The sequence below is a fragment of the Corvus kubaryi genome, unplaced genomic scaffold (genome assembly GCF_017639235.1).
Source record: "Corvus kubaryi isolate FWS band 111438036 unplaced genomic scaffold, C.kubaryi_AGA036_p1.0 132, whole genome shotgun sequence".
NCBI classification, from domain to species: domain Eukaryota; kingdom Metazoa; phylum Chordata; class Aves; order Passeriformes; family Corvidae; genus Corvus; species Corvus kubaryi.
The window spans coordinates 1,214,929-1,234,811 of NW_024580666.1; the positions used below are offsets into that span (position 1 = coordinate 1,214,929).

The following is a 19,883-nucleotide window of genomic DNA, read 5'->3' on the forward strand; positions in this document are numbered from 1 at the left end:
GGGGGGGCGGCGGAGGACGCGGAGCTGGAGGCGGCCCTGCTGCTGCAGCGGCCGGAGCGGGCGCGGCTGAGCGAGAACACGCGGCTGGCCACCCGCTACGCCGTGCGCATCTTCCGCGAGTACCTGAGCGAGAAGGCGCAGAGCCCCGACTTCGAGACGATGGACAAGGGGGCGCTCTGCCGGGTCCTGCGCTCCTTCTACGCCGAGGCGCGCTCTAAGAGCGGGCAGCTCTACTCTAAGTCCTCCCTCATCAGCATCCGCAGCTCCCTCAACCGCTACCTCAACGAGCCGCCCTACTGCCGCACCCTCGACCTCACCAAGGACCCTGAGCTCCGCGCCGCCAACCTCACCCTGGCCGCTGTCATCCGCAAGCTGGAGGAGCAGGGTGCCGGGCCGGTGGTGCAGAAGCAGGCCATCACCCGCGCCGACCTCCGCAAGCTCTACACGTGCAGCGTGTTCAGCACTCAGAGCCCCTTCGGGCTCCTCAACAAGGTCTGGTTTGAGACCTGCATGTACTTCTGCACCCGGGGCCGGGAGAACCAGCGGGAGCTGGAGGAGGACTCATTTGGGCTGGCTGTGGATGAGGACGGACGCAAGTTCGTCTACTTCAAGGCGCTGGGGCCCTACCACAAGTCGCGCTCGTCCTCCTGGAGCAAGAAGCGGGCGGAGAGCAGCGACGAGGAGAACCTGCCCCGCATGTATGAGACGGGCACAGAGTTCTGCCCCTACGCCAGCTTTGTCAAGTACCTCTCCAAGCGCAACCCCCTCTGCAAGGCCTTCTTCCAGCGCCCGCGGGACCACTGCAGTGAGGGTGACATCACCTGGTATGAGAACAAGGCCATTGGGAAGAACCTCCTGGGTACCCGCATGCAGATGCTCTCCAAGGCGGCCAAGCTCTCCAAGACCTACACCAACCACTGCATTGGTGCCGTCTCCATTGCCACCCTCAACAGTATCGCTGGCATTGGCACCAAGCTGGGAGGACTGCAGCCACCCCACCACCACCACCCCCCTCCCCACCACCACCACCTCCTCCACCACCCCGCTGGCGGGGGCTGCTACACCCCTGCCACCCTCAATGGTGGACCTCGGCCGCGGCCACCCGCTGCCAACCCCTATGTGCTGCCCAAAGACGGTGACGCTGTGCCAGTGAAAGCGGAAGCGGCCGCGGTGGCCCCGGCCAAGCGGGCGCTCTACGAGGCAGTGTTCCCGGCAGGGGCTGCGGCCGGCGGTGATGCATGTGGGCCCTCTGCCTCCCCCAAAAGACTCTGCCGCCACCCCGCTGAGCCCCTGGATGCCGCTGCGCCCGCCGTGGTGGTGGTCTCAGTGAAACATGACCCCTTGCCTCACCTCCTCCCCGAAGCAAACGGGCACAGAAGCACCACCTCACCCACAGTAGTTTCACCTGCTATTGTTTCCCCCACACAGGTAACGGGCAAAAGAAAAAGGAAAAAAAAAGTGGCAACCCCTCACCCTGCCCCACATAGTCTGCACTGCCCCCCCTCCTTTCTTCCCCCAAGGCTGGGCACTGAGGCACACTGCCAGCTTTGGGGTGGCTCTTGGGGTCACGCTCACTCTTCAGGCACCCAAAGAGCCCGGATGCAAGTTATCCAACTTACTTGCCCCTCCAATCTCCTCACGCCCCGCCACAGGTCCAGTGGCCACTCACTGTGTGCTTGGGTGTCGGACTTGAATGGTGCCTGGGTGCTGCCGTGCTCTCCCTCAGCAGCAGCACCGACAGCTCAGCCCTATGGGCTCCCCTTTTCCTCCTTTTTATTTCTTTTCCCCCCTCTTTTTATTTGTCTTTTTGTGGGAGATGTGACTTATGAAAGTCGGGCCAGAATAGTAGATAGGAGCATCAGGTATCATTAGTGTGTGTGGTGTTCTTGATGTGCTAATGAACTATTTGAATAACCTCAAATGCAGGAAACAGCCGGGAGAATACTCAATTACACACTAGTAATGAGGGTGTAATTTTAAACTTCAGAAGTTAACAAGAGGGTTAATATGGCAATTGCATTCATCTTGTATTTGTTTATTTAAAATAGCTTTGTTTCCTGGCAGTGATCCTTTTTTTTTTTTTTTTTTTTTTTAAAGGCAAATTGGCTTTACTTGAATTAGTTACCATAGTGGCGAAATATACAGTAAGAGCACAATTAAACGGGTTTAGGTGCAGCTTAGCTGTGGAATGAGCCCAAATTCGTTAGATGTGTTTCATTAAGGTAAAAACCAGTGTTGTCAAAAACGCTGTTGAGCTGTGCCTTAATGTGTGCCTTGCGGAGCCCCCTCTGCTGTGTGCCAGCACGTGCTGGTGCCTGCTCCCCATCCCCTCCAAAAGTACTTTCCTCTCGGGTGTTTGAGCGCTGGAGCTAAATTACTTCAATTAAAGACTCACTGCACCTCTGCAATTGGCTTGAAGTTTGGAAGTCATTCTAACTAAATCTGTAAAGTGTATGCAGTTACGTTGTGCCCCATAAAATACCGTGTTTCAGGCAAGAACTTTACTGCTGGCCGCCCTACATGATTACAAAACCCCTCTGACATTCTTGTGTCAAGTAATAACAGGGATCGCAGTCGTCAGCCAGAGCGCGCGGCGCTGGGCAAGCACAGGTATATGACATGCCTGAGCTGTTTCCCGAGTGGAAATACCAGTTCTGGACAGACTGACCCTTTCAAAGAGTTTGCCAACTAATCAACCAGCCTGAAGGCTAATTGGGGTGGGGAGGGGGAGGGCAGGACTCCCAGTGAATGCCTGCATAAGCGTCTATGTTCTTTAAGATACCTGCGACCTCTCCTTTCTTTTAGGGAGGCTTTTTTTGGACCACTTCAGTGGAGTACTGTAGCTTGATCTCCTGCTGTGTGTATCTGGTGTCTCTGAATGGCTTAGAGGCTTGATTATGTGCAGATAATGTTTTTGTTCTAGCTCATTATTTCAGGTAAAAGCAAATGCTCCTCGCTGTATTTAACCCTAGATTCCTCTTTCCCTTGCTTTTAATGACCGTGAAAGTAATTTCGAAACTTTAGCTTTTTAGGAGGAGCACCACACGTTCGTCTGGCAAGGGGGAGAGGGAACTGGGCAGAGCAGTCAGTGGTCACAGAGTGTGCGTGTCTTTAACCTGTTAAACGAGGTGTCTTGGTACTTTCAGTTGTCAGACTAGAGAACTCGATCTCTAAGCTGGCCCACAAATCTCTTCACACTTGCATAAAGCTTAGGCGAGGAGAAATCCAGCTGCTGTAGTGTTTGTTGCAAAGCTGTGCTTCCTCCGGGAAGCGTTCGGAGCTGTAATTCTCGTTAACAGCCGGCTATGGGGAGAAAGGGAGAAACAGCGAAGAGAGAGTACAACAGGCATCTGCTGTTTTCCTAAGTGTATCAAGAAAGAAAATGAGCAATCAGCAAGGGTACTAGAACTAGGCAGTGTGGGTTTTTTTCAGTAATTATATGGAAATGTTCACCTCTATTCAGTTTCATGAGTTAAACAAGGTGCCCAGTCACTTTTGTACCTGAATTTTGCCTTTGCTACAAACCTCATTCATTTAAATCTTTGAGAAAGAGAAATGTCTCTCTCTGTTTTTTTCATCACCAATTTTTCTTGTGTCAATTTTAACTTTTGCACTTCTGGGGTGTGACAAAGTGAAAAAATACTGGCTGTGGAATGGATTTCCTTGGGAGAATGTTAATGCTGAACTTTTTCTCTCTAGCTACCTTTTATGATACTTACACTAATCGAGGTCCAGGGCATTTCCTGGGGAAATTAATGACTGACTGGAATTAATGGCCCAAGGCATTGCCTCAAGCCATTGACTCTCCCAGCCGGTCATTAATCCCCAGGAAATGTCCTGGCCCTCAATCGTTATTGCCTAATTATAAGCAAAGAGTTTCTAGGCCTTTTTACTGAATATATCTCATCAAGTACCATGACACTAAATTCCACTGTTGACAAATATTACTGATTCCTTGAAAACACCAAGGTCATAAGTTTGTGGTTTGTTGGTTGTCTTCGTAGTTAGTCTTCCAGAGGAAAGATTCTGGTGAGCTCATGGATTTGTGCAATGCTCTGGTGAAAAAGTGGTGGCATAATATGTGGGTTTCTTAGCATCCTTATACTGTGTGCCTTTTTTTTTTTTTTTTTAATAGCACTAAACAAAATGTGGAAAAGATTAAATGAAAGCACTAAATGGGGTGTCTTCAATTTGCACTATCTGAGCAAGAATGGTAATTTTATGCTTTTATGTTGTAGCGCCTGTTTTTTGTTTTAGCCTCAAAATGTCTTTTCAACACTGGGTTTGTAGGAGCCTCTTCCAGAGCTCAGAAAAAGTACATTAAATGTTCATCTTGATCCAACTGTTGCTTTAGGTTTTAGCCTTAAGAGCAGCATTTATAGTGTATTTTAAGCATACACCGCTGCCATCATGGCACAACTTTCCTTTCAGTCCTTATTTGCTCTGAAGTGTAGCAATTTTCCTGCCACTGACAGCAGTGCTTCAGTTCAAGTTGATGACAGAGAGATGTAATTTGGCTGTTGTTCATCTCCCATATTGCTGAAAGATGAACAATAGCTAAAGCTTAAACTTTTGATGCTACAATGTGGTGGTAGCTTTTGGGCTTTATGGATCTGGTACATGCTGAACTTACTACAGCAGTAATACCCAAAAATAGGTGTAGGAAAATAGTTTGGCCTCTGCCATGGGGGAGGAGAGTTGCCTGTCACTTGTAAATGCTTTGGTTATGTTTGTTGTGTAGCTTGATTTGGTTTCTCTGGGCTGTTTGTGAAGAATTTATCAGCTATTAAGATAACTACCAAAAGCTTAGTCATTAAAACCTGAGCCGTGTGCATTTATCTTAGCTGTTTGGGGGAATCCTGAAATGCTTATTTTTTTTTTTTTCTTGTGCTTTAAATTCAGAGTTGCCCTTTTTGCTGTCTTTTGATCTGGCACATGTCTTTTCATTGCCTTACACTCTCTTTGAAGGGCTGACTTTGACCCGAACCAGAAATCTAGTTCTTACTGCAGGTTTTGCAAAAGAAGGCAGAACAATAGCACATGAGGAATATGAGTAGGCAGTAAGGCACAACCCAGAGCAAATCAAACGTAGCTAATAAGTCTAGCCCTTTTTAGTCTTGGGTTTTCGAGGAGGTGGATAAGAATCTGTCTGCTTGATCTTTGATCTGGGAACATCCTGCACTTTTGTTAAATGGCGACAAAAAGGACTTGTGTTTTGTACAAGTATCTCTAGTACTCTGACCAGAATCGTTGCTAGGTGCTTTCCTGGTGCGCAGGGCAGGGGAGCTCATCAGGTAGCTTCAGGGAAGGATGCTTAGGATCGCGGTGTAAGGATGCTAGGCTTTATTTCTGCCAGGGTAATAGATGAAGCAATATCCCTATCTTAAGGGCTTGAAGTACAGTAGCTATTAAGACTGATGACTGCTAAATACCTTGTTAGTTCTTGTGACGGTGCTAGTGTTGATCAGATTTCAGAGGTTAGTGCTGGCTACCCTACTGTGTAGTTAGTGCCCATCTCTTTGATTACTGGATTATCCCAGGTTGCAGGAAAATCCAGGATTTGCTAGGTGTCTTTTTTAAGAGAAGCACTGAGGTTAAAATCGTAGAAGGTGAGGGTTAAAGAAACTTTAAAATGTGCTTAAAGAAACTGTATCTACCTTGGAGACTACTGTTTGTTACTTTGTTACTTATGGGTTTTTTAATGAGGCGGCTTTTTCATTTTCTACTAAATTACAGGTGGAAACTAGAACTGTAGAAGGGGCTATTACACCTGATAGTCATCAAAATTGCTCTGAAATCCTTGGAGGGCAGGAGGATAAGGTAGTAGTGGTGTCAGGTATGGTCCCCAAAGCTTTCTTACCAATCTCCACGGTGAAATGCATGAATTCTGGCTATTGTTGTCTTGGGTGGAGGTCAGTGTTGTTTGTAAGTGAGTGCTTCTAAAGATTGTTGAAGAGAGGTAAGGTTTTTCATTTTAAGAAAGTAGGATATCCCGGGCTATGTTCATTATAATGAACATGAGGCTTGGTAGGCATGTGAGCATTTCCCAAGATGAGCACAGGGCAAGCAGAATAGAGATTAGGCTTAGTGCCCTCATATACGGCTTTAGGGGCAGTACCTGAACTGAAAGGAATGAAGGGAACTGTTTTTTCTTTGCTAGACTGAGGTTGGTTCGTTTTGGATTGGCTGTTAGGGAGAGAGTTGATGTAAGGTGACTTGGGAGAGTATCTCAGAGAAGATCCAAGAGCGGTGTTTCGATATGCGCCTTTAGAACGGTGGCTGTGGAGCTAAAGGTCCAATACTGTCTTTGTAGGTCCTCGTGGTTGCCTTGGCATGGTATGTTGGGGGTATCAACTTGGGTAACTATTTCAGCTGGTGACTTCTACTATCACTTAATTTTTCAAAATATCTTTCCTTTTTAGAAATTAAACTTGTTTTATTTAGTTATATCAGCCTTCAGCGATAGCAAGAATGCAAGAGGTGACCAGTTCCTTGTAGCTCAAATGAAGATAACCTTAATACAATCAGGAGAAAAAAACAACATCACTGAAGTGCTGCTGTATTTTGACACTCTTCTGCATCCTATGGAATCTGAAATGACTATGTTGGTACTCTATGCACATCAAAGATAAAATGCACAAGCTTAAAGGCAGCAGAGAGCTGATCTTTTTTCTTTCTTTTTTTTTTTTTTTTTTTAATAAAAAGTATTCTGTGATTATCCTGTAAAAGATTTCCCATTGCCCACTGCTCTGCTTCTAGAGAGCAAGAGATCAGAAACTGCTCAGTCTAATTGGTGAGTCTGTATGACAGGGAGCTGCCTTATTTCATGTATGGTGTAGAAATAAATGAGTGCTTAAACCCTTTGAAACGCACCACTACTGCAAAAGCCATAGGCTGTAATTAAATTGAATGTGGGGTTGTATTGTCTTGTGCCCTTGGCTATAAACTTGATAACAGGCCATGGTACCCCCACTATTGTGTTCCAAGCTGGAACCTAATTAGAGATGTTGTAGATTTTCAGTCACTTTCAAAGCCCTTCTGTTCATCTTTTTCCCTGTGTCCTTTTTGTATTATTTTGCTTTTCTGTTTCTGAAGCAACAAATGCACCCTTCTTTTCAGAAGGAAATTGTTAAGGGCATGTAGCCAAATATGTATGTGCAAGATAATTTTTTTATCACAATTTGGATTCAAGGGACAAGTGTTGGTAACTGCATTTTATCTGATGTAGAAGAGATTTGTTAGTGTTGAGACAGTAAAAATATATAATCATGTTTCCAGGGAATGCTTTCTAAGTCTCTCCCAGGCATTTGAGAGGAGAATAAGGAAGGGATTGGAACTTCTCATAATACCTTGATCTAAAAGTAACATTGGAAGATGTAAAATTGAATTCTGTTCTGGTTGGTTTTTGGGTATTATCAACAAGGAAAGATGGCTTTTCTGGGCTTTTAGAAATTTACATGCTTTGCACTGAGCCAGTTTTAGTTGATCTGAAAACCTTCAAACTTGCTAAGGACTTAATCCCCAATGAGAACAAGTACCTTTGTTGTGTTCTTAATGCAACTTTTAGTTTCGAAAGTGATCAAAATTGTAGTGCACAAGTGTATTATAAACATTTCCAATAAATTCTTAGCTAATTGTTAAGCTTACCTACTTTATGCACCTGTACACTTCTGTAGCCAGGGCTGATCATTTTAATGAAATGGAAATTGAGTGAAATTTTAAAGCCCTATTCATTTTACCAATGTATGGAATTTTTATTTTTCAGTGTATGTTTAGGGCACATCTGCTCCATGTAGCACAGTTCTGAGCTAGCTGCTCGGGACTTCTGACTTGCTTCAAGTCCTAGTCTGAGTGTTCTGATGTGGTTTGCAGTGTTCTTGGTACTTAAAATAGGTCGTGTAGTCTGAATAATGCATTATTGTGTGACTTCTGGAAAGAGGTAGTCGCTTCTCTTCAAACAGTGGTACCAGCTGTAGGAAACCAATCCTTCCCCAAGGTGGGGGCAGGAGATGAGGACTGAGTGGAGCTTTTTTGGTAGTGGGGGTAGCTTGTGGTGGGAGGGAGGTTGTTTGGTAGGTGCTGTTCAGGTAACAGAGGCTGGAGCACTTGTCTGTGTAAAGGGAAGAGAGCAGAAATCTCTTTACAGGAGGAAAGGTGTGAAGCTGAATTTTGGCTTTCCGTTCTTTTTCCTTACCCAGAAAGTCTTGTGGAGGAGCTGGGGTGCTTTCTGAGCTGAACTTATCTCTACCACAGTGCTTCATTTCCCACTCTCCTCCTCAAAGTCCCCAGGGACCAGGTCTGATGATGCTGTCATTTGTTTTAGTTTGGGTTTTGATATCAGGAGTGAGAGGGAGAGAAGCCTGTGTAGTTGAGACTCCTGTGCTTGGTAGCTCTAATGAAGGAGCCACAGCTCTCAGGCTCCCTGGCGAATTGACACCTGTGTACTCTGTTACTAATTCTGTGTCAGTCTGTCAGAAATGTAATGCATAAATGAATTACTTCCCTAAAACACCTTTATTTTAAGCTTTTTTTTGCGTGTATGTGTCTGCTTATGTTTATTCAAAGTTAAAGATTGCTGGAAAAATTTCAAGAGTGATTTCTCAACACCCTTCAGCTGAATCCTGAGCTTTTACTCACCATATATGTGTGATAAATTTAGCTGCTTCTTTCGCCGCTGTTGATTTTTCTCTGTGTGGTTCTAGTAGGCTTCAAAAGCGGCAGAAGGAGGTTGGGCTGCAGTAAGGGCAGTGCCTGATGCCTTGGCTTTGAGTTATTGAAGTCTGGTGTAGTCATACTGAGCTCTCACTCTGATCCAGGGTCACTGGAGGGGAAGCTTGTCCTCACCTTACTGGTGAGAGCTCTTGTTTCATGGGTGAGGTGTCTGCAGTGCCCACAAAGGAACAGCATTGAAACTCTTGAGCTCGATAGCACCAGTGGTTAATTACCGAGCATCCTGTGGCTGAAAGCTCCCCTGGAGAAGCAGCAGCGGAAGCGTGTGGTGTGTCTGGCCGGGGTGGGGGGTGGGAGCACGGGTGTGTGGGTTTAGCAGGAGAGAGAAGGGGAAACCTGCTCACCTTGTCCTCCTCGCTTCATTTCTACTTGGGGTGGCTTGAGACTCTTTTTGACCTTGTGCCTGAAATGCGGGGAAGAGGAGAAGCAAGGAAGGTGAAGTGAACTTAAATAGCTTGCTTCCTTCCTTCCTTCTTACAAGGGCTGGCTGCTTTACCTGTGACATGCCTGATAAATTCCTTCCCTTGCGTTGAAATCGCCCCATTCAGAAGAATTCGAGTCATCTGAAGTGCTGTAATTAACCCATCTAGTTTTGATGCCAAATTGGGAGGACCTAGCTGAGAGTTGGGTTGACAAGTTGGAAAGTGTAAATGGGAGCACAGATGTCGTAACAGAATCCTATGGCTGTAGTACAAACTGTGTTTGAAATTCAGATGAAGAGGGAGCCTGCTTCAGTTGATTGCCTTTTTGAGGGTTTCCCCATGTTTCTAATGATTTTATAACTAGCAGCAGTGGCTAGTCACAAAAAAAGCTTGCTTGCTATTCCTCCTTATCTTAGATATGACAGTGACACCACCAAAACTGGCTGTTTGTGGTAATGCTTTTTGCAGGCTTTTATCAAGTTGGTCAGTACTAGTTTCCATCTTGGGTTTAGAAAATGTCGTGTCTTTCTTGTCATCATACCGTAGTTTCTGGAAGCTCTCCCCAGACTATTGCAAGACCAAGTTCACATTTTGTTTAAGTTTTTAAAATACTTTTTAAGGGATGGGGGAAATAATAAGATGCTCTAAGCTTGTGGGGTTTGGCTAGTCAGCAGTTCAGAAAGAACTGTTTAGCTTTTCAGTTCGTTTTCTCTTTTCTCTTAATTTAGTAATGCTGAAGTATGTATCTTGCTGATTATCTCTTCAAAAATAGAGTTTCCCTGAAAAAAAAAAAAAAACAAAACACTTTCTCTGCAAACACACACTGATCAGTGACTGATAAACTTGGGAGTGGAGAAGTAATTGTTCTTTGAGGAAGAACAGATAAGGCAAAGCTATGTGGTCCATGAAACCATGTGAAGAAAACTTAAGTGCTCTAGAACTGACTGATGCTGGTAAGAATATGATTTTTTTTTTTTCCCAGCACAAACACTTGAAAAAGTTATATTCCTTTGCAGGGATGGCAGTGTGAAATCCCTCAGCCTTTGAATCTGTTTTTTTGCCCCCAAGTACCGTTTGAAAATGAAATAGACAGAGTGGGACTAACGTGGTTTTGGTGTCAGCCTCAAACTGCTGCAAAATCGGCTTTCTGAAGCTGCTGCCAATCCAAAGCAGTATGTGTAACACAGTTACAGTTTGATTTGTGTACAGTAGAAACAACTTTAATGTCCTTTCAGAACTCTGTAGTTTTGCCTTCTTTTGAGGGGTATTTGACACACTTCCAAAGCAACCTTATTACTGGTTTTCTCTCTTAGAAGTCTTTGTAAGTTACCTTTTTCGGGAGACTTTTAGTGTGTTACTTTTGAGATGCACTTGAATACAAATGTTTCCACTGAAAGTACTCTAGATACAAGTTGTTCCCTTCAGTTTTAGGCCCTGAAAAGTATCAAAAGTAAGGAATTGAAAAAAAACAAACCAAAAAAAAACCCCCAAAAAACAAAACGAAAATTAGGTTTATTGTAACTAGGAAGTATAAATGTGTCAAAAGGGTCATTGCATGTAGAATATGCAGTGACTCAGTACTAAATATAGTATTAGCTGAGTTGCTAATGCATTGTATTGATGTATGGGAGTAGCACTACACTACTATGTAACTGGTAAAATTATCCCCATGGCACAGAGCAGGATAATTCAACGCTTCAAAGTTTACTGTGGTAATTTATTAAGAAAAGATTTCTCATTCTTGTGCTGAAGTAGAATTTTAACCAGGCAGTTTTTCTCAGTACAGTATATTCACTTCCAAACTGCCAGTGGATATATTCAGGATCATGAATGTAACAGTAGGCTAGATTTGCAGCACAGGATAATGATGTGGTAGTAACTGTGACTGTCATATAAAACTTTCAGAAGCTTGTGTATGTTGTTTTAATTGTTGAGAGATACAAAGGGATCAGGTCAAATCTGTATCTTTCAAGGAAAAAATATAATAGATGAGAATTTTTAGAAATTTAGATTTCACAAGGCCCATGTCCAAATTTTTGCTAAAACAGCAAAACACACTCCTCCTTCTACTTGGTAACTCAGCTGGCTATTCTAGCTTATAAAGGCTTTTTTATTTCTGTAAAGTGCAGGACTGATTTGACTGGACACTTCTTTTGCTACAGGGTTATGATCTTACCAGCATTCGTTGCTGTGAAATGCTCTGGTGCCGCGGTGTTCTGGCATTGTTCTGAGATTACCAGTAACAGAGCTGCCACAGCTACCCAGCTACCCTAACCCTCACAGCAGCTGCCCCTTGCCTGGCACAGGGGGTGGCAGTGCCCTCTGTCACCCTGTCCCTCCTGCAGGGAGTTGGTTCAGGCTCCAGCCACAGGAGCGCTGCCACTGGAGCAGTGACCATGCAGCCCTGGGATGGTGGACACTGCTGCCAGCCCACGGCTCAGGGTCCTGCAGCCCTTCTCAGGCTCTCCTCCCAAAAAGGGAAATGATGATATAAAGAAAACTTAAAATGTCTTCCCCCCAGCCCCAATCTTTATAAAATCAAAAGGCTCCAAAAAAAGACCCAACCTGAAAACTTTTGTCTTTAACATTAATGATAGTGGTCTGAAATAGCTGTTACTTACTTTATCTGAAGGGACTAGATTTTTAGGAGGGGAAAGGAGCAGATATGAGCTTTCCAGCCTATCTGGAGGCCAGAGAGGGTTAAATAACTGAGCTAGCAGGATTTTGAAGGCAGAGCATGATTACTTTGTGAGAAGAAAGAGATGGAAGTAATAAACTGAAATGGAAAGTAAGAAGGAGAGGAAAAGCAGGGTGAGAATACCTTACCAACTATCTTGTCACAGTGTATCAGTTTGGGAACTAGATTAACTTCTGTATACCAGAGTGATTCTGCTGGATCAGTTTAATGGATTCAAGGAGCAAAAAATAGCATCTCTGTTTGGTGAGGGGCTAAAATTGGAGGAAGAAATTAAGGGGGAAAAAATCCTTCTTTCCTAATGCTAAATAACAAATGTAGTAGGTGCACTGAAACAGAATTTGATCAAGGAAAAGACAGACCCAGAGGGAGGGCAAAGAAGAACTATGCTTTTTTTTTTTTTCTTTAAAGTAGAAAAGCTAGAGGAAAATATAAAAGAACAGCTAAGGGGCAGGGAGGGAAGTCTGGGTTTGCTTCAACTTTAGAGTGTTTAAAAAGAAGTGAGTGGGACTTAAACTAAGTGCATTGTATTATTGCCTCTTAGGGGAACTAAAATCTAAAGGGTTTTTTTTCCTTAACCTTAAAAAATATGAAATTTAAAACAGTGGTTTCCTGTAGAGTTTTGTGTTGGAGTAAGCATTGGTTCTTGGGTATGTGTTCTGAAAGAAATCTGCTGTCAGCACGGTGGTAAAATGGCCTGTAAGCATCGTATTTGGTTTTACACCTAATGGACAATAAAGTAGTTTCCTCCAGCTACTTGAAATACTCCTTGTAAACTAAAGTGTCCAGATCAATTTCTCATTCACATCTTATTAAAACTCACTGAGGAAGTTGGGCAAACATGGTTTTGATCAAAGTGCTGTAGAAACTATTTGTATACTCTCTTAATCCTTAAGTTACTTCATAAAATTGCTGAGAAGAACCCTAGTGGGTTCCTGCTTTCAAAGACAGCTTCATCCCACCTGGATGCCAAACACAGAGAGCAGCTCTACTGTGTAGTGGGAGGGCACACAGAATGTGTACAGGGTCGAGGGGACACAGTTGGAGTGTCTTGTTTTTCCCATGTTTACCTGACTCACAGTTTCCTACTGGAATACTAGGATTGTTGAATTATTTGCATGAGTAGCTGTCTGCATCCAAAATGACTTGTGCATGCTAGTCTATTCTGTGTATGTTAATGCCTGAATTTCTCTTGTGTAGTCAGTTCATGTTACATGACAACCTTAAATGCCTCGGTGGTGTGCTTGATCAAAACACTTTTTTTTTTCTTTCCCTTTCCTTAAGGAAACACATTGTGTCATAGCTCTGAGAAGTCAGGAATTTCTTGTTGGTAGGTAGATGGCTGGGTGCTAGCTTTCAGCAACCCATTCTTGAGAAGAAGTTAAGCTGCTATCATACTGTACTTGACTTTTTTCATAAAGATATTTTAAACTTTTATGATCTCTTCTATCAAGTTTCTGCCTGTGCATCTTCTTGAGTAGGAGGCTCAAATCAATATTTACAGGGTCTGCTTTCATGTTTTATATATGCAGCTATATCAAGATACATGGTTATGCATTTTATAAGAAACTTATTCAAGGGGAAGTGTTCATCTGATCAGCAGTATCTGCTTTTTTAACAACGATAGGAGGATGCTTTGAGCACTGTTGTATAAGCAGTAGGAGTGTGCTTTAGTGAAACTGTCAAATATGCTGGCTTTGTTGTGACTTGAAAATTGTGTTTAACTGTGCAGAAAAGTGGCCACCACAACACAGAGCCTCTCTGGGTAACAAGTGTGCTGCCTGCATGCCAGTGGGACAGTGCCACAAAAGTTGGCATCTCCTATGTTTCAAGACATAGGAGATGACAATGTTGGAGATGCTGTACCAGCTAATGGAAGACTATAAAGAGGATACAGGATACATGGCAGAGATGTTACTCTGGCTGCACTAGTGAAAGAGTCAAAAAAAGGGGGTGGGGAGAAAGGCCCCCAACTGTAAAAACGGAAAGCTTGTTAGCTGTCCTTAAAGTGCATTTTTTGGTGGCTCATCAGAAATTAGCAGTCTCAGTCTGGATCTTAGTGGGCAAGTATCCTTGCATTGGAGGCTACCAGAACTCATGCTGGTTGTCTCTGCTGTTGGCAGCCTGGGTGGTGAAGAGCTGCTCTTGCCCCAGAGGTGAGATCCTGACCAGCAGGACAGGGTGACGGCCACAAGAGAAAGCTCGCTCTGCCAGTGGTGCACTTGCTGCCTGGATGGTCTGCTGGGCTGTGGATGTGATGTTACCTTAAAGCAGCAGACTCCTGTACCAATTTAAGTGGAAAAACAAGACTAATGGCCAAATTTCTACACTCTGTGTCTTTCACTAATTGTGAAAAATAGCAGTTGGCTTCTCCATCCTCCTGGCTTCACTATCTTCTTCATATAACTCACTGACTTTTACTTATGGCTTCTTGTCTCTAATAATTTCTTAATGAAGCAGACAATTTTATTTTATCCTGTATGAGCTGCTTCTCATCATTTATTCTTGTTTCCCTCCACTCCATTTCCACTCCAGGCAAAAATTATTTCCAGAGAAGAAGGGCTGGATGTGTGTCATTCCAGAGCTATTGTAAGTGACCCTACAGATTTGCTTGCATACCCCATTTTCTCACCTAGAATGCATGCAAGGAAGGTCATATGGGGTCTGTCCCCATACCCCATCCCCACATCAGTGGCCAAGAGCAGATGTCTGTAGAAGAGAACAGAAATGGAGAGATAGCTGTTGCTTCTCATGTGGGTGTTATAAAGACGTTTGCCACTTCCCCCTCTGAGGTGTAAGTGATGTGTGAGAAGCACATTAATCGTTGAAAAGCAGATATTAACAGAGCCACATTGGGTCTGTGGGATGAATGGACCCCTTTACATCTTCCTCTCAAACTGTTTTGATGGGAATGTTGATTAAAGACAAGGTAAACTTGTTTGTACTTCATTCATTAATAACAAACTGTAAACTGCCCTGCCTCCCCTCCCCACGGGCAAGGCACTTGAGGAGATGCCAGGCAATTAAAGTACTTAAGACAGTAATTACAGTCAAATATACAACAAAAATAAAATCACTGCACATGATTTTTTTTTATGCTTGGTTTTGTTCTATGCTTTTATTAAACCGCAATTCTTGCCTCATGATTGAACAGGAATCTATCAACTGGTAATAACAAAGTGTTTGACAACTTTCTTCGGTTCATCTGGGTATTTAGTAAACTCTTTGATGGTCTTCCTTCTGAATTCATCACAGCTCAGATTCCTGTTTTTCAGATGTATCTTGCTATATAAAACTGGTGTACCTCAGAGCCCTAGCACCAGTCAGTAGGGAGGTGATACCAATGCTAACTTGAAACTCTTCCTTTCTTACTTTTCTGGCTGATTTTCTTACTGTACAAGGAGTAGCATCTCTAGTTATTGTGATGGTTAGGAAGGGAAGACTGAATTAGGCTGAGGTGTTCAGTTGGCTTCAGATATTTGAATTGAAGCTGATGCATTTTAAACTCCAGAAATTAGTGTCCTCAAGTTTGATTTATGAACCTATTTACTGAGTTAACATCCTGCAGTAGAAAGTTGTGTGTGTCAGCTCAGTATTTTTAAGTGAAATTCTAAGGGACTTCAATATTCCAGATAAAGTACACTTTAAAAAGACAGAAACTTAGCTGTAATGAGATCCAGCTGGTGTGCATAAACCTTTCACGTTGCGTTACATAGTTAAGTTGGTAAGTAATGTATGGGGAAAAGTTCTGGTGGCTTATTCCTTTGTACTGGAGTTTTACGAGGCTGTATAAATACTATAAGTATTTAATGGGGGAAATGCAGGATTAAAAGCAAACAGCTGATGATGCATGGTACAGAAATGTCATCAAGCAAATGTGTAGTAGTATCCTTTCAGTAAATACTAAATGACTGAAACGTGACAGTGTTCACCTATGTTAAAATAGCTCTCATAAGAGCAATTTCCAATTGATTGGTTTGGTTAGCGTGACTAGTTCAGAAGTAGGTCGTTTTATGCTGGATGGCATCAGAGTGTGGATTCTCTCTGAGTAATGTTTTGACTGGTGTTTTTATTCGGTAAAATCTACATCTCTGTGGTATTCAAAGCAGAGGACAGGCTCATGGGCTCCTTACCATAACTTAACCTGTTCTCCTTTTAACAAACTGTAATTACAGAAGTATAAACTACATCTTCATTTATTTCAATGGTAAGAGCATGGGAGAAGAATGTGGGAAGGCATTCCTTGTGCCGCCATCAATTTGGTTGCCTTCCTTGCAGTTGTTTCATAAACATCCTAGAAAGCTCCTGAAAATACCGAATGTGGAATGTGCCAAAAGTGGTTAAAATGAAAAACTTTGTCCTCTGACAGACAAGCCCTGGCAAATCTTAGCTTGATGCTACTGCCCTTGGCTGCCCTCCTCCTTTGTGGAAGGCTTTTGCTCCCTTGTGGAGTCAGCAAAAGGAACTGTATGCCTGCACTTTAGCAGCTACAACAAACCTTGGTCAAGAGATTAGTATTTTTTGGGTGCTGTCATTGTCAGCAGCAAATTGAATTGCCATGTTTAGTCTGTGGACTGGAACAGAGGAAGCAGGGGCATGTAGTCTATTTTGCCAGCTCTGCTATGGGGGTGGTAGCCCTGGGGAGAGGAGTGGTTAAAAAAGAGTAGTCCGAAATTGTACAGCTATTTGCTGCATGATGATGTCTGTGCCCTCAGCTATCCTCGTTTAAATTGAATGGTCAGGGAGGTATCACAACATATTTAAAGCTTAGGTAGCTGCTCTTATGAAGAGTATAATTTACAATAATTGCCGCTTTTAATAATGAACTGATCTATTTGAGATGGCTCAATGCCCATGAAACAGTTAAAATGACAACTTAGTTTTAAGATGCTGTTACCCATGTAGGTATATTGACCTCAAGCTGTTCAGAGGGATATTGTGGGGTGATTTCCATAGCAAAGGTATATTATGCTTAGGCACCCTTCTGCAAAAGGGAAACTGAATTTTGAACTAGAAATAAATCTTCACTTTCTCAAGATCTATTCAATGAAAGGTGAAAGGAACATTCAGAATGTAAGCGAATAGTAAAAATCTTCTGGTTCTGTGCGTTTGTAAGTTCTCGTAAATCAGTCATCATGTTCCCAGTCATGACAACCACGTCCCATACTCCGACATTGCAGCCACCGCAAAACTCAAGAGAAGGATGTAATCAACCCCTAATAAAAGCGGCAAGCCAAATGAGTAGCATTATAAACCCAAGGTGCTGTCTTGCAGATTTCTGACTTAATTTTTTGCAGGCTCTCAGTATGCCAACAGGCTCTTTAAGTCTTCCTCCCTTTCCTCTGTGGGTCTCCATGTTGCCTCTTTCTGCTTGGTAAAGAAGCAAGCAAAAATTGCATACAGGACTTTGTGCAGGGAAAATGGTTGAAGACCTCTGATAGCTCATACATAAGGATTTGACATGGCTCAGTATTTTGTGATCCTTGTTTTTAAGGAACTGCTCATGTAACATATGGAAAAGAAATGGGTTAAAAGTCAAAGCAGTGATAATGAGTACTCCTCTGTTTTTCTCGCTGCCCTGGGGACTGAGGTCCCCACTGCTCCTGGTGAAGCCAGCATGAGGAGTGGGGCTGCACTGCTGGGCATCGGCCCTGGCTCAGGATTTGCAGCAAGGGTGAGGTCTGGGCACGCAGCACCATGTCACCCAAATGGCCTGAGTTAAAAAATGAGGATGAGAAGCATTGCTGCTCAGCAGGCTTGGATTGCTTTGGCAGGGCTGTGCTTCTCACTGCATGCAGGACCTGTGAAGAGCCAGTGGACCTGCCAAAGCATTGGGAGCAGTGGCTGAAGGTACTGATAGGGGTGGCTGAGGACCCAACACCTCGTGTGCTTCTCCTGTGTGAAGTGGCCTCACTGGAAGTGAGATGTGAGCTTGCTTCAACCTTGGAACAGCTGATTCCAGTGCTCTGCCACCCTCTAGCCAAAAGCTGGCCTGAACCGACCCTGCTTTGCTTGAGATCCAGTGGGATCTCAGTGCAGTGGGAATAGGAGGCACTTTGTTCTCCATCGTAGATCCACTGTGATTAAACGTGGTAGTCATGAGGCCAGATTTACTGCTGTGCTCTCCCTGTTTTGCATTGCACAATGGCGCAAACACCCAGAGAGCGAGCAAATTTGATCCGTGTTTCCTAAGGATTGTGAAATTCTCCTGTACAAATTTGCTGGCTGAATTTGAAGCATGATTTATAAAAAGGGCCTTTCCTCTTAGAGTAAATGTGATTGCCCTTTCTGTAGGGCTGCAAGATAAATGTTCTTAGTCTTCAAGGGAACTTTTTAGGCATGCGATCCTTAACATGGCTATCTTCTCTGCTGCACACTTTACTAACTTAAAGCTATTTAACTGAGATGCAAAAGAAAAATATTGTTTCTTCAGCATTGGACTTGATGCTACACAAGAAACACAGAGTAAGGCAGGCATTTGTTTTGCACTGTTCAGAGGCTTTTTAAAATCCTCCAAAGTCTGCTGTGGTTCTTACTTTGGTCAGTTTCCTCCGTCTGCCATTGCAAGTAGACTTTCTCTTGCTAATCTGCTGCCTGAAATACTCTTTGTTCAGGAAAGCAAGTCTCTTTCTGTTGTAATCAGGGCTAGGAATTCAGCTGCAGGGTCACTCTTTGTGCTGTAGAGTTCACTGACCATGTTTTGCTTCTGGCAGTCCTAGCTTTGGCCCCTTTACACAGATCAATGCCAGGCTAACCCCATTTATTGCTACTACTGAAACAAAACTCTGCATCTCCTATTTAATTTAGCTCAAAATAGATGTAATGCAAACAAGCGTCAGCATGGAAAAAGAGCCGGAAGAAGGGGAGGGGAAAAAACCATACTCAGGGGGTTTTTGAATGAAATATACATTAACTGGTGCCAGGCTCCAGGTGGGAGGAATTAGTTGGCATTGTACCATTAGACCCTTTATAAAAATCAATCATTATCATTGATTCTAATTTACATATGAGTATTAGAGTTTATCTGCTTGTCTTCTGTTCCCTTTTTATGTTTAAAACCATTTTTAATGTAATTGCTACTGCTCAAGCTCAGCCATGCATTCAGATTTCTCCTGTGCTTCTTAGTCCTAGATGAACCTCCTGGTTCATTCTCCTGGCACTTCACTGTGCCCTCACAAGGTGAACCTCCGTCATTATTACTGGATTCCACAGCATCAGCATCCTAGAAACTTCCAGCCTTGCTTCTGGTCAAGTGAGACTGCTGCTGGCAGGAGTGTGTCACTCTCGGTGAAGCTACTTGATGCTGAGCGCTTTGTAAGACTCATCACTGCGAGATGGGTTAAGAGGTTTTGTTGAAGCAAGCATGTGGCAGGCAAGACTCCTGTGGCTATCAAACTCTGTGAGTCTAATATAAATTTTTTCTGTATCTGTGGCACACCTCAGAGAAAGTGTTGGGCACCTCAGGACCTTACTGGAATTTTAGATGACAAGACCTTCACGGCGTGCTTGGCATCCAGCCATCTTTCCTGGCTAGAGCTGGAGTTAGGAATTCCACTTGCCACACCTCATTCCATGCTGCTTGTTAAAATATGTGGAATAAGGCACACACATACCCTCACCCACTGTTGATTTCTGGATTGAAGTTCTGTTCGTTGTGCAAAGCAGTGTGGGTAGAAATCATGAGGTCTGGTTTTTCTGCTGAAAAACAAAATCCATTTATCCTTCTACTCTACTCCCTTTCCCCACAGATAAACCTCTCCCCAGGCTATTCCCTTTTGCTTCTTCAACTCTAAGTTGGTGTTCATCAGAAATCAAGTGTTTAGGTGACTGTGTTTGTAATGGGATGGAAGATAGCTGAGACAATCTCCAACTTAGGGATTGTTACTGAAGTTAAGTTCTCTTACACTCTGTTGGGTGATCACCACAAGACTCCTGAAACCCTTGCTGTTTGTTTCAAATGCACCTTTATTTCTGACATTACAAATCTTCTGTTCTTGAAGCCAGGCTTCTCGAATTTTTTTTCTGGACGAGAGACC

General features: G+C 43.5%; 1 protein-coding gene across 2 annotated transcripts in view; it reads left to right on the forward strand.

Annotated features, from left to right (window-relative positions):
* The window catches only part of KCTD1 (potassium channel tetramerization domain containing 1), a 68,574-nt gene that overhangs the window by 1,789 nt on the left and 46,902 nt on the right, over window positions 1-19,883 (forward strand). The gene's annotated exons all lie outside the window — the stretch shown is intronic.